General features: G+C 43.5%; 1 pseudogene; it reads right to left on the bottom strand.

The window, feature by feature from the left end:
- Positions 1 to 5,246: 5,246 nt before the first annotated feature.
- LOC119300314 lies at positions 5,247 to 24,825 on the bottom strand (annotated as a pseudogene).
- Between the last annotated feature and the right edge of the window lie 889 nt (positions 24,826 to 25,714).

Raw genomic sequence — 25,714 nt, 5'->3', positions numbered from 1 at the left:
GAGTATTCTATCAAATTTTAATTCATGTATGGCTCTCTAAAAAGGTGTGTACAGCAAGGATGATTGTAGCATACTAAGACACAAAGACACAAATAATACAAGACGCTCCAAGCAAAACACATATCATGTTGGTGAATAAAAATATAGCTCCAAGTAAATTACCGATGGAAGTGGACGAAAGAGGGGATGCCTTCCGGGGAATCCCCAAGCTTTGACTTTTTGGTGTCCTTGGATTGTCTTGGGGGTGCCATGGGCATCCCCAAGCTTATGCTCTTGCCACTCCTTGTTCCATAATCCATCATAAGAATTCACCCAAAACTTGAAAACTTCACAACACAAAACTCAAAGAAGAAAACTCGTGAGCTCCGTTAGCGAAAGAAAACAAGAGACCACTTCAAGGTACTGTAATGAACTCATTCTTTATTTATATTGATGTTAAACCTACTGTATTCTAACTTCTCTATGGATTATAAACTATTTTACTAGCCATAGATTCATCAAAATAAGCAAACAACACACGAAAAACAGAATCTGTCAAAAACAGAACAGTCTGTAGTAATCTGTAGCTAGCGCAAGATCTGGAACCCCAAAAATGCTAAAACAAATTTCTGGACGTTAGGAATTTACCTATTAATCATCTTCAAAAATAATGAACTAAATAGTACTCTTTAAATAAAAATGACAGCAGTTCTCGTGAGCGCTAAAGTTTCTGTTTTTTACAGCAAGTTCAACAAGACTTTCCCCAAGTCTTCCCAACGGTTCTACTTGGCACAAACACTAATTAAACACAAAAAACACAAAAAAACAGAGGCTAAATAATTTATTTATTACTAAACAGGAGCAGAAAGCAAGGAATAAAAATAAAATTGGGTTGCCTCCCAACAAGCGCTATCGTTTAACGCCCCTAGCTAGGCATAAAAGTGAGGATAGATCTAGGTATTGCCATCTTTGGTAGGCAATCCATAAGTGGCTCTCATAATAGTTTCATATGGTAATTTTATTTTATTTCTTGGAAAGTCTTCCATGCCCTTTTTTAATGGAAATTGAAATCTAATATTCCCTTCCTTCATATCAATAATCGCACCAACCGTTCTAAGGAAAGGTCTACCAAGAATAATAGGGCAAGAAGGATTGCAATCTATATCAAGAACAATGAAATCTACGGGCACATAATTATTATTTGCAGCAATAAGAACATCATTAATTCTTCCCATAGGTTTCTTAATAGTGGAATTCGCAAGATGCAAGTTTAGAGAGCAATCATCAAAGTTACGGAAATCTAGCAAATCACACAAAGTCTTGGGAACAGTAGAGACACTAGCACCCAAATCACACAAAGCATAAAACTCATGATCTTTAATTTTAATTTTAATAGTTGGTTCCCACTCATCATAGAGTTTTCTAGGGATATAAACTTTCAACTCAAGTTTTTCTTCATAAGATTGCATCAAGGCATCAACAATATGTTCGGTGAAGGCTTTATTTCGACTATAAGCATGTGGAGAATTTAGCATGGATTGCAACAAGGAAATACAATCAATTAAACATTAACTTTCATAATTAAATTCCTTGAAATCCAATATAGTGGGTTTAGCAACATCTAGATTTTAATTTCTTTCAATCCCACTTTCATCAATTTCATCATTAAGATCTAAATACTTCGAATTTTTAGAACGCCTTCTAGGTAAAGGAAGATCATATTCAGTTTCATCAAGATTCATATTGCAAAACAAAGATTTAATAGGGGACACATCAATAACTTTTAGATCTTCATCTTGATTTTCATAGGAATTGGAGGAAGACGCTTTAATAAAGGCATCTTTGGAAGCACGCATCCTAACGGTTCTTTCCTTGCACTCATCAATGGAAATTCTCATGGCTTTGAGAGACTCATTGGTATCATGTTTAGGAGGAATAGATCTAAGTTTCAAAGAATCAACATCAAGAGCAATTCTATCAACGTTCCTAGCCAAATCATCAATCTTAAGCAATTTTTCTTCAATCATAGCATTAAAATTCTTTTGCGAAGAAATAAATTCTTTAATATTAGATTCAAAATCATAGGGCATCTTATTATAATTTCCATAAGAGTTATTGTAGGAATTCCCATAATTATTGGAAGGATTACTAGGATATGGCCTAGGATTAAAATTCCCTCTATAAGCGTTGTTACAAAAATTATTCCTACCAACAAAATTCACATCCATAGATTCATTGTTATTCTCAATCAAAGTAGAAAAAGGCATATCATTAGGATCAGAAGAAACACTCTTATTAGCAAATAATTTCATAAGTTCATCCATCTTTCCACTCAACACATTAATTTCTTCTATCGCATGCACTTTTTTATTAGAAGATCTTTCAGTATGACATTGAGAATAATTAACCATAATATTATCTAGGAGTTTAGTAGCATCCCCTAAAGTGATTTCCATAAAAGTGCCTCCCGCGGCCGAATCTAAAAGATTTCTAGAAGCAAAATTCAATTCGGCATAAAAAATTTGTATAATCATCCACAAATTCAAACCATGAGTAGGGCAATTACGTATCATTAATTTCATTCTCTCCCAAACTTGTGCAACATGTTCATGATAAAGTTGTTTAAAGTTCATAATATCGTTTCTAAGAGAGATGATCTTAGCAGGAGGAAAATACTTAGAGATAAAAGCATCTTTGCACTTGTTCCATGAATCAATACTATTCTTAGGCAAAGACGAAAACCAAGATTTAGCACGATCTCTAAGCGAAAAAAGGAAATAGCTTCAATTTAACGACATCATTATCGACATCTTTTTTTCTTTTGCATATCACATAAATCAACGAAGCTATTCAGATGAGTAGCGGCATCTTCACTAGGAAGGCTGGCGAATTGATCTTTCATAACAAGATTCAACAAAGTAGTATTAATTTCACAAGATTCAGCATCGGTAAGAGGAGCAATCAGAGTGCTAAGGAAATCATTATTATTGCTATTGGTGAAGTCACACAATTTAGTATTATCTTGAGCCATCGCGACAAACAAGCAATCTAACACATGAGCAAACAAGAGCAAACGGGCAAAAGAGGCAAATAAAGAGGGAGGATAGAGAGAGAGGGCGTATAAAACAGCAAGGGTGAAGTGGGGGAAAGGAAAACGAGAGGCAAATGGCAAATAATGTAATGCGAGAGGTAGGGATTGCGATGGGTACTTGGTATGTTGACTTTTTGCGTAGACTCCCCGGCAACGGCGCCAGAAATCCTTCTTGCTACGTCTTGAGCTTGTGTTGGTTTTCCCCGAAGAGGAAGGGATGATGCAGCAGAGTAGCGTAAGTTTTTCCCTCAGTTTTTGAGAACCAAGGTATCAATCCATTAGGAGGCCACGCTCAAGTCCCTCGTACCTGCACAAAATGATAGCTACTCGCAACCAACGCGATTAGGGGTTGTCAAGCCCTTCACAGTCACTTACGAGAGTGAGATCTGATAGATATAATATTTTTGGTATTTTTGATATAAAGATGCAAAGTAAAAGTAAAGGCAAAGTAAAAAAAAGCAAAACAAGATTAAAGTGATGGATATTGATATGATGAGAATAGACTCGGGGGCCATAGGTTTCACTAGTGGCTTCTCTCAAGAGCATAAGTATTCTACGGTGGGTGAACAAATTACTGTTGAGCAATTGACAGAATTGAGCATAGTTATGAGAATATCTAGGCATGATCATGTATATAGGCATCACGTCCGTGACAAGTAGACTGAAACGATTCTGCATCTACTACTATTACTCCACTCATCGACCGCTATCCAGCATGCATCTAGAGTATTAAGTTAAAAACAGAGTAACGCCTTAAGCAAGATGACATGATGTAGAGAGATAAATTCATGCAATATGAAATAAACCCCATCTTGTTATCCTCGATGGCAACGATGCAATATGTGCCTTGCTGCCCCTTCTGTCACTGGGTAAGGACACCGCAAGATCGAACCCAAAGCTAAGCACCTCTCCCGTGGCAAGAACTACCAATCTAGTTGGCCAAACCAAACGGATAATTTGAAGAGACTTGCAAAGATAACCAATCATACATAAAAAATTCAGAGAAGATTCAAATATTATTCATGGATAGACTTGATCATAAACGCACAATTCATCGGTCTCAACAAACACACCGCAAAAAGAAGATTACATTGAATAGATCTCCACAAGAGAGGGGGGAACTTTGTATTAAGATTCAAAGAGAGAGAAGAAGCCATCTAGCTACTAACTATGGACCCGAAGGTCTGAGGTAAACTACTCACACTTCATCGGAGGGGCTAGGATGATGTAGAAGCCCTCCGTGATGACGGCCCTCTTCCGGCGGAGCTCCGGAACAGGACCCAAGATGGGATCTCGTGGATACAGAAAGTTGCGGCGGTGGAATTAGGTTTTTGGCTCCTGTTCTGATCGTTTGGGGGTACGTGTGTATATATAGGAGGAAGAAGTACGCCGGAGGAGCAATGAGGGGCCCACGAGGCAGGGGGGCGCGCCCCTAGGGGGCGCCCCCCACCCTCGTGATCGCCTCTTTTGTTCCTTGGAGCAGGGTCCAAGTCTCCTAGATCACGTTCGGTGAGAAAATCACGTTCCCGAAGATTTTATTCTGTTTGGACTCCGTTTGATATTCCGTTTCTTCGAAACACTAAAATAGGCAAAAAACAGCAATTCTGGGTTGGGCCTCCGGTTAATAGGTTAGTCCCAAAAATAATATAAAAGTGGAAAATAAAGCCCAATATAGTCCAAAACAATAGATAATATAGATGGAGCAATAAAAAATTATAGATACGTTGGAGACGTATCACGAGGCGGGGCAGACGTGCAGCAAGCGTGCGACCGTGGGGGGTTGATGTGTCTCGAGGGTCTGTAGACGCTGGTGATCAAAGGGGCCAAGTATAGAGTCTGATCAAGGGGGCAAAGTAGGGTAAGCAAACTTGGTGTAATGATGAATGAAGCGACTGTAGTGAGGAACGGCCAGTTCGAGCTGGTCAAAGAGAAAGAGCCGAAACCCTAAAAAATCTAGGGACCCATGTTTGAGGATTTGAATTTTGATGGAGCGAGAGAAGATGCCAGACTTGAAAATATGCTCATGAACTTTGACTGCTAGAAAATCTTGTTTGACCGAAAAACAGTGGTTTAGGGCAGACTCTACTAGTAGTTCATTAGGTCTAACAGTAATTGGTAAGAAGGTAATCCAAAACAGGTGCATGTGTTGAGTGTAGAGTGCGTGTGGTGTAAGCTGTCAAGAGTGAATAACATTAAGCATACGGTAAAAGAAGCTTATACCAGGACATTGACGACGCTCCTTGGGTAGATCAATAGTTGTAGACGCAGGTGGCAGCAGTGCAGGATCGACCGCCTTCGGCGAAGGAGACGCGGTTCCAGCAGACGACGGCAAGGCAATCCCAGGTGGTGAGCATGCAGCACCCATCAAAGGCAAAGGCCAAGGGAAGCATATGAGAATGCCTAGTTTGCGGAAGTCGCCCATGGAGGCGATGAGCGTGGCAGTGTCAGGCGAGGCAACAGTGAAAGAGAAGCAGGAGTCTCCGTCATCCGTGACGTTGAAATGGTGGTGGACGACGCCGAAGAGGCAAGCGAGGATGTGACCCACTGTAGTGGCATGTAGGGCGAAAGGGAACTGGATGACTCGTGCGTACGTGTGGCATCCATGCGGTTGATTTGGTGGACGCAAGGAAACGAGCGATCGACATTGTGCCCAAGCTACACTTTCGAACTGAAGTCACAGATCCTCGGGGATTTGGAGCAGTTGTGCCAGCGACATACATGTCGCAGCATGGAGTGGTGGAGGTGGGAGCAGGGGCAGGGTTCTCGCGAAAGAGAAAGAGTAGTTGTGGTGACGAATTGTGGTTTGGGCGAGGATGAGCTCTGCAACACGTGAGGAAGCAACATGGAAGCGATAAACTAAGGGAGAGCATTGGGCAACGAAGAAGTGAGCAGCGGAACCACCCAGGGCGGCCTGAAGCAGAGCGACGACGACTGTGGCATCAAGGTGGCGGTTGGAGTAGGTGAAAACGATATAGAGTGGCGAGGCAAGGTGGAGGGCTGGGGTGGTGATGTCGAGGCGGAGGTAGTAATAACAATCATCCTCGAACTCCAGTCCCATGGCATTGCCACAGCCCAGGAAGCAGCGGAGCGCAACCTGCCCGACTTTCACATAAGGCGGGTGATACTTCTCCGTCGTATCTATTTTTACAAACACTTTTGCCCTTGTTTTGGACTCTAACTTGCATGATTTGAATGGAACTAATCCGGACTAAGATGTTTTCAGCAGAATTGCCATGGTATTATTTTTTGTGTAGAAATAAAAGTTCTCGAAATGACCTGAAAATCAATGGAGAATTATTTTTGGAATATATAAAAAATACTGGAAGAAAGGTCCACGTCAGGGGGGCCACTACCTGTCCACGAGGGTGGGGGCGCGCCCTACCCCCTGGGTGCGCCCCCTGCCTCATGGGCCCCCTGACACTCCACCAACCTCAACCTTGACTCCATATATTCACTTTCGGGGAGAAAAAAATCAAAGAGAAGTATCCATCGCGTTTTACGATATGGAGCCGCCGCCAAGCCCTAAACTCTCTCGGGAGGGCTGATCTGGAGTCTGTTCGGGGCTTCGGAGAGGGGAATCCGTCGCCATCGTCATTGAGGGAGTCCTGGATTAGGGGGTATCCGGACAGTCGGATTATATCCTTTGGCCGGACTGTTGCACTATGAAGATACAAGATTGAAGACTTTGTCTCGTGTCCGGATGGGACTCTACTTGGCGTGGAAGGCAAGCTAGGCAATATGGATATGTATATCTCCTCCTTTGTAACCGACCTTGTGTAACCGTAGCCCCCTCCGGTGTCTATATAAACCAGAGGGTTTTAGTCTGTAGGACGACATACAATCATACCATAGGCTAGCTTCTAGGGTTTAGCCTCTCTGATCTCGTGGTAGATCTACTCTTGTACTACCCATATCATCAATATTAATCAAGCAGGACGTAGGGTTTTACCTCCATCAAGAGGGCCTGAACCTGGGTAAAACTTCGTGTCCCCTGCCTCCTGTTACCATCCGCCTAGACGCACAGTTCGGGACCCCCTACCCGAGATCCGCCAGTTTTGACACCGACATTGGTACTTTCATTGAGAGTTCCACTGTGCCGTCGCCAGAAGGAAGGATGTCTTGTCTCGTCTTTAAAGACGGTACTACTGTTGGGGGAGCTTTGGCTATCGACCAAACTCTCCGGCTAGGCGGTTTCGTCATGACCGCCTGTTCGGCCGCCGCGCCAACGATGACTTCTCGGGTCATCAAAAATAGCCTCCACGTCAAAGCGGCACTCGTCGAACAGATGGATCCAATGGAGCTCGCCTCCTTAAACGAGCTCTTGGATCGCATCGCTGCCTTGGGAGTCGCTACGGACTATGATCGAATTGGGCTTAAACCCAATCAAAGGGAGATTAACTCTCCACCGGTCACCCATCATACTGCAGTGGTGGAGGAACAATGCGGCGACCTTCCCTCTATCTTGAGGACCAACTATGTCCGGATTCCCGAGCTCTCCGAGCCGGACGCCTGTTCGCGGGAGGACAACATCCAATCCCTAAACTTAGAGTCAGGCAGCGGGCCAGGATTATCGGGTAACACCCCAGAACCTGAACTTCCAAAATTGGAAACTCCTCGGCCCCTGGATCCCAGATCAGGTAAGGGTTCGGATTCAATTCCACCCACCCACCCAAACATAAGCGATCTTTCCCACATCAGGCAAGAGCCCCAGGAAACAGTACATCACTATTGGGCCAGATTCCTCCTTGCGATGAACAAGGTTAAGGACTGTCGCGAGGAAGATGCAATCCTATTTTTCTACAATAATTGCATGGACAAGGGAATCCTTAACGCCATAAATCGCCATGAGATAACACGCTTCACTGACTTGGCGTCCATAGTACGAAAGTACTATGTGATGGAAAGTGCCTAGAAAACCGAAACAAACTTTTGGGATAATCCGGCCCTGAATACAAACCCAGTCCGAAATAAAAGGGTGCATCGTCAAAATACACCTGGGTCAACTACCAAAAAGCAAAAACCCTCTACAGGGCATGGAACCGTACTGGAGGGATGGCTCCACGGACCCTGCAAAATTCATAGTATAGTGGATACAATACCAACGCACAGCCTTAGAGCATGTTGGATACTCCGGCAGGTGGCCAAAAGTGGTGAGGATCTTATTCTCCCAAATACCACAGAGCACCATCCCGTGGATAACAATACGGTTTTAATAGTCTTCGAGACCTTCGCATCAAATAATAGGCGCAAGAGAATACTCCGCAGCATGGCCGAAATCTGCCACGTAGCAGCAATAAATCCATGGAGCGACACGGCTATTACCTTCAATGCCAGTGATGAACCTAAATTCCGAACAGCCCGAGCACCAGCCGCACTGGTCCTTAGTCCAATTGTGGACGGCTTTCGACTCACCAAAGTACTCATGGACGGCGGCAGCGGATTAAACCTCATTTATGAGGAAACTCTTCAAAAGATGGAAATAGACTGGAACCACATTAAGCAAAGTAGCACAACCTTTAGAGGAATCATCCCCAGTCGGGAAGCACGCTATGCTGGGAAAATCACACTAGATGTGGTATTTGGCACGCCGGATAATTACAGGTCCGAAGAAATTACATTCCAAGTGGCCCCATTCAGCAGTGGTTATCACGCTCTTTTAGGACGGGAGGCGTTCACAATCTTCCAAGCCGTACCCCATTACGGGTACATGAAGCTCAAAATGCCCGGGCCCAACGGAATCATCACTCTCGTCAGCGATCCGGACACAGCACTCCACGCCGAAAACAAAACAGCCGCATTGGCCCTCGAGGCATTATCCGAAGCCCTCTCGGCCGAGGAATTAACCACGCTACGCTCCACAATGGACAGGGATGACGTGATACTCGACAAGAGATCCAAGTCCACCTCTTTTAAACCAATGAATGAAATAGTCAAATTCCAAGTCCACCCAACGGTCCCTACAAAAATAGCCTCCATCGGGGCACAGTTAAACCCCGCTGTGGACGCCGCACTACGAGATTTCCTGCGCGAGAACTGGGACATATTCGCCTGGCATCCCTCAGACATGCCAGGAATCCCACGCAGGCTGGCCGAGCATAGCCTCAATATCCTAAAGGGATTCAAGCCGGTCAAGCAAGCTTTTCGGCGTTTCTCCGAACCTAAGATACAGGCCATGGGAGAGGAACTAGCCAAGTTATTGGAGGCCGGATTCATCAGAGAAATAAAACACCCGGACTGGGTAGCAAACCTGGTGATGGTACCAAAGAAGGACAAACCCTGGCGCCTTTGTGTCGATTTCAAAGACCTCAATAAAGCTTGCCCAAAGGGTCCCTTCCCCCTCCCACGCATCGATCAAATCATTGATGCTACCGCAGGACACGAGTCATTGTGTTTCCTCCACACATACTTTGGTTACCACCAAATCAAGATGGCGGAGTCCGACCAAGCCGCAACGGCATTCATCACACCATACGGTCCCTTCTATTTTAACACAATGCCTTCTGGGCTCAAGAACGCCGACACAACATATCAGCGCATGATTCAGACATGTCTGGAGAAACAAATCGGCAAAACTGTAGAGGCATAAGTAGACGATGTGATCGTTAAAACCAAACACGTCGACTCTTTGATAGATGACTTGAGGCTCACATTCGACAACCTTTGAACATACGACATCAAGCTCAATCTGGAAAAATGCGTTTTCAGCGTACCAGCCGGAAAGCTCCTGGGTTTCATTGTCTCCAGCAAAGGTATTGAAGCTAACCCGACCAAAATCCAAGCTTTGTCACAGTTGGCTACCCCAACAGACCTCAAAAAAATCCAAAAGTTAACTGGATGTGTGGCGGCTCTAAGCCGCTTTATCTCTCGCTTAGGAGAAAAGGCTTTACCCCTTTATCGCCTCCTTCGGAGCACCGAACACTTCGAGTGGACGGACGCTGCCACAGCCGGATTGGAAGAAATAAAGGCCATTTTGGCAACCAACCGAATCCTAGCCGCACCAAACATTGGCGAACCAATGCTGTTGTACATTGCGGCAACTCATCAAGTTGTAAGCGCAGTGCTCGTCGACGAACGAGAAGCTGTCGAACATAAATTCCCTCTTCAAAAGTCGGTATACTATGTATCCAATGTCCTCACTCCATGCAAATCACGGTACCCACATTATCAAAAGATAGCCTATGCGGTATTCATGGCATCTCGGAAGCTACGACACTACTTTCAAGAGTGTTCGATTACAGTAGCCTTGGAAGTGCCACTTAATGATATTATAAACAATCGCGACGCTAAGGGCCGGATTGCAAAATGGGCCATTGAGCTCCTCCCGTTCGACATAACATACAAACCTTGACGAGCCATTAAGTCGCAAGTATTGGCCGACTTCGTCGCCGAATGGACGGAGGTCGAACTCCCTAAAGAGTACGGCGCATACTCCAACTGGATCATGCACTTCGACGGTTCTAAAATGCTGGCCGGTCTAGGGGCTGGCGTCGTCCTGACGTCCCCAACCAGAGATACCGTTCAATACGTTCTGCAAATATTATATACAGACTCCAACAATGCAGCCGAATACGAAGCTCTGTTGCATGGTCTTTGGATGGCAGTCTCCATGGGCATTCAACGCCTGGAGGTGCGTGGGGATTCAAACCTCGCAATATCCCAAATAAATGGAGACTTTGATGCCAAGGATCCAAAGATGGCGGCCTATCGAAACGTCGTCCTAAAAATGTTAGCTCGGTTCGAGGGGCTCGAATTTCACCATGTGGCTCGGGAAAACAATCAAGCGGCGGATATCCTCGCCCGCATCAGCGCAAAACACAATGCGGTCCCCCCCAACATATTTCTGGAAAGGCTGTTCAAGCCATCCATAGTATGGGAAGGGGACACCGGTAACAATAGTCCGGACCCGGCCAAAATGCCCGATACCGAATACTATGACACAATCGGAGGCTCTGCCACTGAAATAACACCTTCAGCCCACGTAATAATGGCCATCATTGCCCCGTGGACAGAACCATTCCTGGCCTACCTAACTAGACAGGAACTTCCGGAGGACCAAAATGAGGCACGCTGCATAGTGCGGCGATCCAAGGCCTACAGGGTCAATGAGGGAGAATTGTACAAAAAAGCACTACCGGAGTCCTTCAAAGGTGCATCTCCGAAGAGGAAGGGCGGAATCTTTTGGCAGAAATTCACGCCGGACTCGGCGGTCATCACGCCGCATCCCAGGCCCTTGTAATCAAGGCCTTCCGTACAGGATTCTAGTGGCCAACGGCCGGGCAGACGCACAGGACTTGGTCCAACGTTGCGCCGGTTGCCAGCTCTTTGCAAATCAAAGCCACATGCCACCCACCGCCCTCCAAAAAATCCCCATTACATGGCCCTTTGCGGTCTGGGGGCTTGACATGGTTGGACCCCTTAAAGGGGGAACCCACAAGAAAAAATACTTACTGGTCATGGTGGATAAATTCACCAAATGGATAGAGGCCAAACCTGTTAAAACAGCCGAATCCGGACCGGTGATAGACTTCATATATGGGGTTGTACACCGTTATGGCGTCCCCCACAGCATCATCACTGACAATGGAACGAACTTCATGGCCGATGAGGTAAAACTCTGGTGCAACAAAATGGGCATCAAGCTCGATTATGCTTCAGTCTATCACCCACAAACCAACGGTCAAGTCGAGCGAGCAAACGGTCTTATAATGAGCGGCATTAAACCCAGATTAGTGCGTTCCTTAACGGAGTCTAACACGCACTGGGTAGAGGAGCTCGACTCTGTACTCTGGGGGCTGCGGACCATGCCGAATCGTAGTACCGAATATACACCCTTCTTTATGGTGTATGGCGCAGAGGCAGTCTTGCGCTGTGACATAATTCATGATTCACCTCGAGTGCGCATGTACGAAGAAAGAGAAGCTGAGCTCGACTGGCAGGATAGTCTGGACACCCTGGAGGAGGAGCGCGACGTAGCCAAAGCCCGTTCCGCATTTTATCAGCAACAGGCTCGCAGATACCAAAGCAGAGAAGTACGGGGCAAAACTTATAACATTGGCGAACTAGTTCTACGCCTGCCGGATAAGAAAAAGAACAAGCTCGAGCCCAAATGGGAAGGTCCCTTCATTATTGACCAAGTTCTGACCGGTGGAGCGTACCGACTGTGGGATGCATCGACTAGTCGACTCGAGTCGAACCCATGGAACGCGGCCAGGCTCCAAAGATTCTACGCCTAGCACCGGACTCTATGTTAGTCCCCTCCTTTTGTCCATTTTTTGCATATACACCATATGTCTTGTTTCTTTCTTTCTTTCTTTCTTTTATTATTTCTCTAGACCTTCAAGGGTCACCTTGTGCCTCGCTTGCACATTACAGATGCGCTAGCCGCACTCTTCATACCTGGGGGCTTCTTTCACAGAAGCTTAAATTATTTATCTAGGACTCATGCCAACACATGTGTTATACTTCCGCATGTACCTTTTTTCACCATTATATGCATCGATATGACTTAAGTTTTGGCCAAGCTGGGTTGCCTGGCTCTTGTATTTATGCCCTACGTTCCCGTTAATTCGGCTAGGGCATAAGGGGAGCACCTCTGCGATTGTTACTGTCGGGTCAGCCGGATACCTTAGACTGGGTGAAGCCTAAAGCTAGCATTCTGAAGGGAATATTCGGTCGGTGAACAAAAGATGATTTTTTATTTATTGTCCATATCTTCCCCCAGATGTTTTTCCTGTGTTTCCTATCGCAGTCCGGACATGCACTTTAGGGCATGCTTACCCAGGGAAAGGAACCCTTAACGGAACTATTCTCCCTAGAATATGTTCCTTACTACCCATGTAATATAACATAACTAGTTGGGCACTTGTTTGATAAAGCACTAATGACCCCTACGCCTGGTCTCCACGCATACCCCAGTTTTTATATCACTGAGCGGGTATTCGGATACACTCCGGACTATTGGGCCCGGAGGTTGAAGCGAAAAGGTCCGCAATGACAAATGATCTACAATCCGGCTAGAAGGCATTATACATGTCACTTTAATTACATAGTCATGCAGACTGATTAAATTCCTCTTCTATACCATCCAACAGGCGGTCTAGCTTACAATCCTGTTGACAATACTTTGCGGCTAATTCTACTTGCCCATAAACTAAGCTAACGGGGATCTCTTTTCCGTCGGGCCCCACAGGTCCGACCTCGGCCAGGTGATTTGGGTCTGCCTTGGTATACCTTGTCTTCACCATGGCCCAGGCTTCTCTGGCACCCTGTCGGCAGGCTGATATCTTCAATAATCGGAAGCGCCGCCGTGCTCCCTTGAGCTTTTCCGCAAGCTCTGCAACGCCCTCTGGCAGGGAGATGGACGGCCACAAGGCCTGGGCAACACCCTGCATCACCTGCCGAACTTGTTCGTGCAGATGTGACAGCTCGGACAGAAGATCACCCGCAGACCAGGGCATCTCCTCCGGGGGATTATTCGGCGCCTGCCCCATATCGGCTTTTGCCTCCATGTCCGATCCTGGCGCCCGACTGGTGGAGCATGATTGGCAACATCGCCGGACATATTCCGGCGAGCGTTTTTTCTGTTAAAGAAACACTGGCGTCATTACATTTCGAGAAAGACGACAACCACAGAGCGGGGTTTGTTATACCTTTGCGCCGGCGTCTTTGTCCTGACCGCCTTCCTTTTTGGCCTACCCGGCCTCGGTGCCTCCTGTTGGCGCATTGCTGCAGGTTCGGCAGGGCGTTCCGAATGCCTTCCCTATAAAAATGCCATGTGTATATGGTGGGTGAAGTGCATACAAGGGGATCCTCTTCCTCACCCTTGAACAGTTCAGACAGAATTTTCGCTAGAGCGGCAGCATTGTCCGGACCCTTACGCCCGCAGCGGGTGGCATCATCCGCCCCGTTATAACACCACAAGGGGTGCCCACAATATTGAAGTGGCTGCACTCCCTGCATTATGCAAATCGACATAACTTCGATTACTGTCAGTCCTGATCGAGCCAGTGCTTTAATCCGGTTCATCAGATATAGGACTTCTCCATTATCTTCCGCCTGGGGGCTCCGTGGGCACCAACTTCGGCGTTTCTTCAGAGGAGCGGTGTTGAACTCAGGAAGACCCCGCCGAACAGGGTCCGGAAGGGGGACCTCCTCCATATAAAACAATTCTAAAGGCCATTCTTCGGACGACTTCTTCGGGGTACCGGACAGGTATCCAGTATCGGCGATGCGCCATATTTCGGCTCCGCCCACTTGATAAAGTGACCCCCTCTGTGTGCGAGGGACAAGGCAAAATAGCCTTTTCCACAGCTTGAAGTGAGCCTCGCAGCCCAGGAACAACTCGTAGAGAGTAACATAGACGGCGATGTGTAGAAGGGAGGCAGGGGTGAAATTGTGTAATTGGAGGCCGTAGAACTCCAGGAGCCTGTGGAGGAACGGATGAATTGGAAATCTGAGTCCCCTTAATAGATAGGGAACAAGGCAGACCCGTTCCCCCATAGAGGGATAGGGAAAGCTCTTCGCTTGCTCCCCGCCATTGTAGGTGGTGAGCCCGGATCGAACGGACACCATGTACGCCGGAGGGAGAAATCCCTTAGTCTGCAGTTCGACTAAACGATTGTGTGGGATTGAACACCTCTCCCAATCACCGAGCTTAGGGCTTCGGGGGCGGGAGGAGGAGCTGCGGAGGTCGGCCATGCTGGAATGGATCTTTCCAGAATGCGCTCTGATGGACTCTCGCTGGGGGAGGATGGTATGGATCGGATCTAAGGATTCCATCCCTTTAATAGACAATTTATTTATCTGGCTAGGGGGTGAATGTAAAAACGCCCTGGCGCTTCATATTCATTCGAAGCGTGGGAGAAAGCCCTTATTGGGCATAGAAGCCAAGAGGTCCAAACATTTATGGGACCGGACACTGCTTTACAAACGTTCGGAAGATGAAGAAGAACCTGCCTTGCAATGCTGAAGACAATACTACGTGCCGGACTCATCGTCATTGAAGCGTGGTTCGGGGGCTACTGAGGGAGTCCTGGCTTAGGGGGTATCCGGACAACCAGATTTTATCCTTTGGCCGGACTGTTGGGTTATGAAGATACAAGATTGAAGACTTCGTCTCGTGTCCGGCTGGGACTCTACTTGGCGTGGAAGGCAAGCTAGGCAATACGGATATGTATATCTCCTCCTTTTTAACCGACCTTGTGTAACCCTAGCCCCCTCTGGTGTCTATATAAACCGGAGGGTTTTAGTCCGTAGGACAACATACAATCATACCATAGGCTAGCTTCTAGGGTTTAGCCTCTCTGATCTCGTGGTAGATCTACTCTTGTACTACCCATATCATCAATATTAATCAAGCAGGATGTAGGGTTTTACCTCCATCAAGAGGGCCCGAACCTGGGTAAAACTTCGTGTCCCCTACCTCCTGTTACCATCCGCCTAGACGCATAGTTCGGGACCCCCTACCCGAGATCCGCCGGTTTTGACACCGACAGTTATCATCAACCTTCCTCCATCACCAATTTCATGATGCTCACCGCCGTGCGTGAGTAATTCCATCATAGGCTTGTTGGACGGTGATGGGTTGGATGAGATTTATCATGTAATCGAGTTAGTTTTGTTAGGGTTTGATCCCTAGTATCCACTATGTTTTGAGATTGATGTTGCTATGACTTTGCTATGCTTAATGCTTGTCACTAGGGCCCGAGTGCCGTGATTTCAGATCTGAACCTATTATGTTTTCATCAATATATGAGAGTTCTTGATCCTATCTTGCAAGTCTATAGTCACCTACTATGTGTTATGATCAGGCAACCCCGAAGTGACAATAATCAAGACCACTCCCGGTGAGGACCGTAGTTTGAGGAGTTCATGTATTCACTATGTGTTAATGCTTTGGTCCGGTACTCTACTAAAAGGAGGCCTTAATATCCCTTAGTTTCCAATAGGTCCCCGCTGCCACGGGAGGGTACGACAAAAGATGTCATGCAAGTTCTTTTACATAAGCATGTATGACTATATTCGGAATACATGCCTACATTACATTGAACTGGAGCTAGTTCTGTGTCACCCTTGGTTATGACTGTTACATGATTGATCGCATCCGGCATAATTCACCGTCATCGATCCATTGCCTACGAGCTTTTTCATATATCGTTCTTCGCTTATTTACTTTTCCGTTGCTACTGTTACAATCACTATAAAACCCCAAAATATTACTTTTGCTACTGTTACTTTTGCTATCGTTGCCACTACTATCATATTACTTTGCTACCAAATACTTTGCTGCAGATATTAAGTTTCCAGGTGTGGTTGAATTGACAACTCAGCTACTAATACTTGAGAATATTCTTTGGCTCCCCTTGTGTCGAATCAATAAATTTGGGTTGAATACTCTACCCTCGAAAACTGTTGCGATCCCCTATACTTGTGGGTTATCAAGAACATTTTCTGGCGCCGTTGCCGGGGAGCATAGCTCTATTCTTTGAGTCACTTGGGATTTATATCTGCTTATCATTATGAAGAACTTGAAAGATCAAAGAACCAAGATTTTTCCCTCAACTACGAGGGGAGGTAAGGAACTGCCATCTAGCTCTGCACTTGATCCACCTTCTGTTTTGAGTAAGCTTGCGAAACCTGAACCTGCTTCTGCTATTAATTCCGATATGTCGCATGTTATTGATGCTGCCACTTCTACTATGCATGATACTTATGATGAAACTACTTCTATGCTTGATACTACTGTGCCACTTGGTGAATTTCTTGATGAACAACTTGCTAGGGCTAGAGAAAATGAAATTATTGAAACTGATAATATTGATGAAAGTGATGATGAAGATTCTCCCCCTAGATATGAATTGCCTATTGTTCTTGAGGGTTATGTTATGGATGAAGAAACTGCTAGAGACTTTCTTGGCTGCAATGATAGGAGTGGTCTTAAGAAACTATTAGTTAAGCTGAAACAAAAAACTCTAAATGCCAGAATGAAATATGATCCTGCTTATGCTACTTCACCTATCTTTATTACTTATAAGGATTATGATTTCTCTATTGATCCTGAGATAATTACTTTGGTTGAATCTGATCCTTTCTATGGCTATGAATCTGAAACTGTTGTGGCACATCTTACTAAATTAAATGATATAGCCACCCTGTTCACTAATGATGAGAAAACTTGCTACTACTATATCCTTAAAATATTTCCGTTCTCATTAAAGGGTGATGCTAAGATATGGTTTAGTTCTCTTGATCCTGGTTGTGTGCGTAGTCCCCATGATATGATTTACTACTTCTCTGCTAAATATTTCCCCGCTCATAAGAAACAAGTTGCTTTAAGGGAGATATATAATTTTGCACAAATTGAAGAAGAGAGTCTCCCACAAGCTTGGGGGAGGCTTCTCCAATTACTTAATGCTTTACCTGATCATCCTCTCAAGAAGAATGAAATACTTGATATCTTTTATAATGGACTAACCGATGCTTCTAGAGATTACCTGGATAGTTATGCTGGTTGTGTTTTCAGGGAAAGAATTATTGATGAAGCTGAAATTCTATTGAATAATATGTTGACTAATGAAAATAATTGGACACTTCCTGAACCAACTCCTGAGCCGACTCCGAAGAAAAGGAGTATTCTATTTCTCAGTCCTGAAGATATGCAAGAGACAAAGAAATCTATGAAAGAAAAAGGTATTAAAGCTGAAGATGTTAAGAATTTACCTCCTATTGAAGAAATACATGGTCTTAATCTACTGCTTGTTGAAGAAATACATGGTCTTAATTCATCACCTATTGAAGAAACACATGGTCTCGATAACCCAACACAGGTAGTAAAGGTAAACTCTCTCTATAGATATGATAAAGCTTAAATCCCTCCAGCTAAGTTTGCTAGCCAATGTTTGGATGAATTTGATAAATTTATGGTTAAGAAAGAAGATTTTAATGCTTATGTTGGTAGACAATTGAAACATAATGCTTATATGATTGAACACTTGAGTGATTATATGGCTAGTGTTAAAGGTGAACTTAAACTTATTAGTAAACATGCTTCTATGGTTACCACTCAAGTAGAACAAGTACTTAAAGCTCAGAATGATTTTCTCAATGAATTGAATAGTAAAAATAATGACTTTGTTGTTAGAGTTGCAACTAGAGGAGGTAAAGTGACTCAGGAACCTTTGTATCATGAGGGCCACCCTAAGAGAATTGAGCAAGATTCTCAGAGAGCTAATGTAGATGCACCTAGTCCTTCTAAAAGGAAGAAAAAGAAAAATGGTAGGACTTTGCATGCTTCTAGTGAACCTGTTGTAAACACACCTGAGAATCCCAATCATATTTATATTTCTGATGCTGAAACACAATCTGGTAATGAACATGAACCTATTGATAATGTTAATGATGATGTTCATGTTGATGCTCAACCTAGTAATGACAATGATATAGAGATTGAACCTGCTGTTGATCTTGATAACCCACAATCAAAGAATCAACGTTATGATTAGAGAGACTTTGTTGCTAGGAAGAACGGTAAAGAAAGAGAACCATGGGTTCAGAAACCCATGCCCTTTCCTCCTAAACCATCCAAGAAAAAGGATGATGAGGATTTTGAGCGCTTTGCTGAAATGATTAGACCTATCTTTTTGCGTATGCGTTTGACTGATATGCTTAAAATGAATCCTTATGCTAAATACATGAAAGATATTGTTACTAATAAAAGAAAAATACCAGAAGCTGAAATTTCCACCATGCTTTCTAATTATACTTTTAAGGGTGGAATACCAAAGAAACTAGGAGATCCAGGAGTACCAACTATACCATGCACCATTAAAAGAAACTATGTTAAAACTGCTTTATGTGATCTTGGAGCCGGTGTTAGTGTTATGCCTCTCTCTTTATATCGTAGACTTGATTTGAATAAGTTGACACCTACTGAAATATCTTTGCAAATGGCTGATAAATCAACTGCTATACCTGTCGGTATTTGTGAGGATGTGCCTGTTGTGGTTGCAAACATTACTATTTTAACGGACTTTGTTATTCTTGATATTCCCGAGGACGATAGTATGTCTATAATTTGTGGAAGGCCATTTTTGAATACTACAGGGGTTGTTATTGATTGCACCAAAGGCAATGTCACTTTTCATGTTAATGGTAATGAGCATACGGTACACTTTCCGAGGAAACAACCTCAAGTCCACAGTATCAATTCTATTGGAAAAATTTAAACAATTACTATTGGAGGTTTTGAATTTCCTCTTCCTACTGTCAAAAAGAAATATGATATTCTTATCGTTGGGGATGTGCATATCCCCGTTGAGGTAACCTAGTGTTATTCGAAATTTCTCCGGCTTCATGCGATTCGGAATGAGTTTGTTAACAAGACCTGATCAACCTTGTTAGTGGATTCCTTTTGATGAGCATGAGATGGATGAATTTAGAAAACACAACTCTCTGTACCCTCTTTTTACTTTCTGTTATTTATATTAAATAAAGCAAAAATAGTAATTTATGTTTGTTTTCTGAATTATCAATGCAATAAAAAATACCCCAAAAATAAAAGTTCTCCAAATGCCCTGAAAATTAAATATGATTTTTTCTAGAATATTTGAGAATATCTGACACTGAAAACACAACAGGGGGAGCAAGCACCTGGCCACGAGGGTCCAGGGCGTGCCCCCCCCTAGGCGCGCCCCCTGCCTCGTGGGCCCATGGTGGCCCCCCTCCACTTATTCCAGCTACCACACACTCCTTCTTCCTTCCAAAAAAATCACTAGCCAGCTCAAACCTGAGTCCAAGCTCATCTTGCTACCATTTTCGATCTCCTTGCTCAAAGCTCCATTCACAAAACTGCTTTGGGGGATTGCTCTTTGGTATGTGACTCCTACAATGGTCCAATTAGTTTTTGTTCTAGTGCTTTATTCATTGCAAATTTTTATTGCTTAGGTGACCCTGTTCTTGAGCTTGCATGTCAAATTTATATGGTCAAAAGTAGTTTTAATGCATGGTATTGCCTCTAGGCACTTGTAGGAGTAGTTGCTATCAATCTTGTTGTGTTTGGTTCACTTTTATTTTGAAGTTACTAAAAATTTCAGAAATTTTTCAGAGGAAGAAATATGTTTACGAAAATGTACCAAGGTGGTTCTTCAAGGAAGCAAGGACCCGGACTCGCAATACGTGATGCGGACGAGGAACCACCAAGGGATGCTCAAGTGCGGCCCTGTGAATGGCCGTCAGAGGACTTCATGGTTCGAGCGGGAATCAAGGAGGAATTTGAAGCTTATGTGAGTAATGCTGATCTTGAGAGCTTCGAGGCAGATAAGTGTCGTCAATACCTCTATTTAACTGATTCATTTGTGAGAAGGTTTAAATTTTCATCATCACGCAATTCTCAAACCGTCATGTTTGACCTTTATGATAAATCTTATACCATGGACTTAGAAGATTTTAACACTGCTTGTAAACTCCCATAGTGGGGTGATGTTAGTGAACCTCGCAAGTCTGAATTTAGAGATTTTCTTGATAGTATAATTGTGGGGGAATCTAGGGATGTGACACAAGCTACCATAGGGAGCATTCATTTTCCTGCTATACATTATTTTTCTCTCTTCATGGGTAGATGCATTAGTGGTAAAGATGAAGCATGTCATATGTGTGTGCCTGATCTTAGCGTTCTCAGAAGCGCTGTTTTAGGAGATAAACAATACAACTTGGGGGCTATCGTTGCACGTAGGTTGCATAATAATCGTATTCATGGAGATTTCTTTGGTGGAATTTATGCAACTCGTATAGCTAACTTTCTTGAGATACCCACACGTGGACATGATATTGAGTTGCCTCCTTCTTATCTAGATTATGATGCCATGGTTCGTCATCAGTTTGTTGAGAGGAACGATCAGTTCCTCCAGTACCGACTAATCTTTGACAGACGACGCACCTATCACGTCGCTCTCCCTGCTCCTACTTTCTTTGACTTTCAGGCAAAGGGGAGATATGTTATAACCAGGGAGGAGGCGACCGAGTACGAGAGGAGGGCGGAGAAGGCTCGCCTCCAAGCTGCAGCTCATCAGGCAATTGCCGCTGCATCTCAGTACGACCCCAGCTATAACTTTGGATATCCGCCAGGCCAGCCGTGGCCATAGACCAACTTAGGCCAAAAGCCTAAGCTTGGGGGAGTACATATTTCTCACCGACATTACATTTATGTTCACACACCCATGCTAGTTGTCGGTGCTCATACTTTTTGATTGTAATATCCATGCTAGTTTATTTCTATTCTTATGCTTTCTTCTTGTGTGTTTGATAAACCTTAAGAAAAACCAAAAAAATAGTTCTAGCTTTTAGTTAGTTTACTTTCCATGCCTGTAGTAGTAATTAAAAAGAAAACCCAAAAAGATTTCTTGTTCTTCTTTTGCTTGTTGGGAGCTTTCCCGTGTAACTATGTTTCTTTTCTATTTTTTGGGGGGTCGAGAGGAGAAGACCATGATTAAAATGTTAAGTGGCTCTTATATGCATTATTGTTGATCTAACAAAGAGCTCATATTACCTTGTCTTCTCTCTTGAATTGAATGCTTGTAGATTCCAGCTTAGTCCAATGCACGTGCAATATTATTATTATCCACATTATTCGGTCGTGCGAGTGAAAGGCAATAATGATGATTATATGATGAACTTATTGAGATGAGAAAAGCTGGTATGAACTCGACCTCTCTTGTTTTTGTAAATATGATTAGTCCATCGTTCCTGATTCAGCCTATTATGAATAAACATGTTTGCAATGACAATTAGATATTGTAGTTGCTTATGCCATGCTTAATTAGCTAGGAGCTTATAATGGTTTACTTTGCGTGCCAACGTGCTATTAAAATGGTTGTGATGTGGTATGATAGGGTGGTATCCTCTTTTGAACGATTCGAGTGGCTTGACTTGGCACATGTTCACGCATGTAGTTGAAACAAAATCAACATAGCCTCTACGATAGTTATGTTCATGGTGCATTATATCCTACTCATGCTTGCATTCGGTGTTGATTAATTTTAATGCATGGTCATGACTATTGTCGCTCTCTAGCTGGTCGCTTCCCAGTCTTTTTCTAGCCTTCACCTGTACTAAGCAGGAATACTGCTTGTGCATCCAATTCCATAAACCCCAAAATCGTTCCATATGAGTCCACCATACCTACCTATATATGGTATCTACCTATCGTTCCAAGTAAATTTGTATGTGCCAAACTCTAAACCTTCAAATAAACATTCTGTTTTGTATGCTCGAATAGCTCATGTATCAACTAGGGTTGTCTGTATCTTCCATGCTAGGCGGGTTATTATCAAGAGGAGTGGACTCCGCTCCTCACTCACGAGAAAATGGCTAGTCACTGGGATGCCCGGTCCCATGCTTTATGCAAATCAAATCAAAATAACTGCAAACAAAACTCCCCTGGGACTCTTGTTAGTTGGAGGCACTTGTTGTTTCGAGCAAGCCATGGATTGATGCTTGTTGGTGGAGGGGGAGTGTAAACTTCACCATTCTATTTGGGAACCACCTATAATGTGTGTAGCATGGAAGATATCGAGATCTCTCAGTTGTTATGTTGACAATGAAAGTATACCGCTCAAAATATTATTCATATCTATTTCAAAACCGAGCTCCGGCACCTCTGCAAATCCCTGCTTCCCTCTGCGAAGGGCCTATCTATTTAATTTTATGTTGAGTCATCATCCTCTTATTAAAAGGAACAAGTTAGAGAGCACCGCTATCATTTGCATCCATTACTGTTAGTTTACATTGAGTATGACTTGACTGGATCTCTTTTGCCATGAATTACAATGTCTAGTCAGTCCTTGATCTTTAAAGATGCTCTGCATTTATCTTTTGCGGTCTCAGAAAGGGCTAGCGAGATACCATCTTGTCATATCATATCATGATTGTTTTGAGAAAGTGGTTTCATCCGAGATTTATTATTATTGATCGCTAGTTGATTATGCCATTGATATGAGTAAACATGAGACCTAAATGTTATTATGAATATGGTTAGTTCATAATCTTTGCTGAAAACTTGAATACTGGCTTTACATATTTATAACAACAAGAGCAAACAGAGTTTGTAAAAGTTTTTCTTTATCACTTTCAGTTTATCAACTGAATTGCTTGAGGACAAGCAAAGGTTTAAGCTTGGGGGAGTTGATACGTCTCTGTCATATCTACTTTTCCAAACACTTTTGCCCTTGTTTTGGACTCTAACTTGCATGATTTGAATGGAACTAACCCGGACTGACATTGTTCTCAGCAGAATTGCCATGGTGTTATTTTTGTGCAGAAATAAAAGTTCTCGGAATGACCTGAAAATCAATGGAGAACTATTTTTGGAATATATAAAAAATACTGGAAGAAAGATCCACGTTAGGGGGGCCACCACTTGTCCACGAGGGTGGGGGCGCGCCCTACCCCCTGGGCACGTGCCTCTGCCTCGTGGGCCCCCTGACGCTCCACCGACCTCAACCTTGACTCCATATATTCACTTTCAGGGAGAAAAAAAATCAAAGAGAAGGATTCATCACGTTTTACGATACGGAGCCGCCGCCAAGCCCTAAACTCTCTCGGGAGGGCTGATCTGGAGTCCGTTCGGGGCTCCGGAGAGGGGAATCCGTCGCCATCGTCATCATCAACCTTCCTCCATCACCAATTTCATGATGCTCACCGCCATGTGTGAGTAATTCCATCATAGGCTTGCTGGACGGTGATGGGTTGGATGAGATTTATCATGTAATCGAGTTAGTTTTGTTAGGGTTTGATCCCTAGTATCCACTATGTTCTGAGATTGATGTTGCTATGACTTTGCTATGCTTAATGCATGTCACTAGGGCCCGAGTGCCATGATTTCAGATCTGAACCTATTATGTTTTCATCAATATATGGGAGTTCTTGATCCTATCTTTCAAGTCTATAGTCACCTACTATGTGTTATGATCCGACAACCCCGAAGTGACAATAATCAAGACCACTCTCGGTGATGACCGTAGTTTAAGGAGTTCATGTATTCACTATGTGTTAATGCTTTGGTCCGGTACTCTATTAAAAGGAGGCCTTAATATCCCTTAGTTTCCAATAGGACCCCGCTGCCACGGGAGGGTAGGACAAAAGATGTCATACAAGTTCTTTTCCATAAGCACGTACGACTATATTCGGAATACATGCCTACGTTACATTGATGAACTGGAGCTAGTTCTGTGTCACCCTAGGTTATGACTGTTACATGATCGATCGCATGCAGCATAATTCTCCATCACTGATCCATTGCCTACGAGCTTTTCCATATATTATTCTACGCTTATTTACTTTTCCGTTGCTACTGTTGCAATCACTATAAAACCCAAAAATATTACTTTTGTTACCGTTACCACTACTATCATATTACTTTGCTGCCAAATACTTTGCTGCAGATATTAAGTCTCCAAGTGTGGTTGAATTGACAACTCAGCTGCTAATACTTGAGAATATTCTTTGGCTCCCCTTGTGTCGAATCAATAAATTTGGGTTGAATACTCTACCCTCGAAAAATGTTGTGATCCCCTATACTTGTGGGTTATCAGCGGGTCAAAGAATGGCGAGGGTGGAGGAGCCACAGAGGGAAGGAGCTCATCTAGAGGACTGGTGGCTAGTGTTAGCTTAGGCGAGGGGGCGGCCGGGGGGGAGGGGTTGGTGGCTGGGGCTTGGCCGGAGGCCGGCGAGGAGTAGGCGGGAGCGGGAGCGTGGAGAGTCATGTGAGCTCTCTTTCGTGGATGCATGATTCCTGACCATACGTGAAAGTTTAACCATCCGTCTTTTATATTAATATGTGTTTTCCTTACATTGTGTTGTACTCCCTCCGTTCTGAATTACTTGTTGCACGTATGGATGTATCTAGATGTATTTTAGTTCTAGATACATCCATTTCTGCAACGAGTAATTTGGAACGGAGGGAGTATATGAAAGAAGCAACGCCACATGATTATAAACAATGTTGTTAATATGGCAGGATGGTTACTACTCCCTTTGTTTCTAAATATACGACCTTTTAGATATTTCAATGTGGCCTACATACGGATATATATATATACACATATTTTAGAGTGTAGATTCACTCATTTTGCTTTGTATGTAGTCCATATTGTAATATCTAAAAAGTCTTATATTAGGAACGGAAGGAGTACTAGATTAGCAGTGACATTCAGTTCTATATGGCTAAACACTAAATGAATTGTTCTGTTTTTCTTGTTCTGAGTCAAGAAGGCTCTGACTATATTTATCCTAATGGTGAGCTCTACATATTCTGAACATGTTTTAACTTGGTGAGGAAGCCATATGGGCATTTCTCACTTGAAAATTGGCTAGTCACCTTGTTGTAACCCTGAGAATCGAACTATTTTGAAAGTTGAATTAATGTAAATCTTCCTTATGTTGTTTTCTTTTAAATAGATGAAATTCATTTTAATAATCAGTTTCAAAATGTTTGCAATTTTATGGGAAAAGGTTCTTGTTTTTGAAATTGTGCATGTTTTTACAAAAATATTTCTAAATTTTCAAGCTAAGAAAATATTCAAAATTTAATTAAAAATATTCAGATATTTTCAAAAAAAGTGTTTGATGTTTTCAAAAGGTGTGAAGAACACT

Source organism: Triticum dicoccoides, chromosome 5A (assembly GCF_002162155.2).
Source record: "Triticum dicoccoides isolate Atlit2015 ecotype Zavitan chromosome 5A, WEW_v2.0, whole genome shotgun sequence".
Lineage (NCBI taxonomy): Eukaryota > Viridiplantae > Streptophyta > Magnoliopsida > Poales > Poaceae > Triticum > Triticum dicoccoides.
This window is presented reverse-complemented; position numbering and strand designations above follow the sequence as displayed.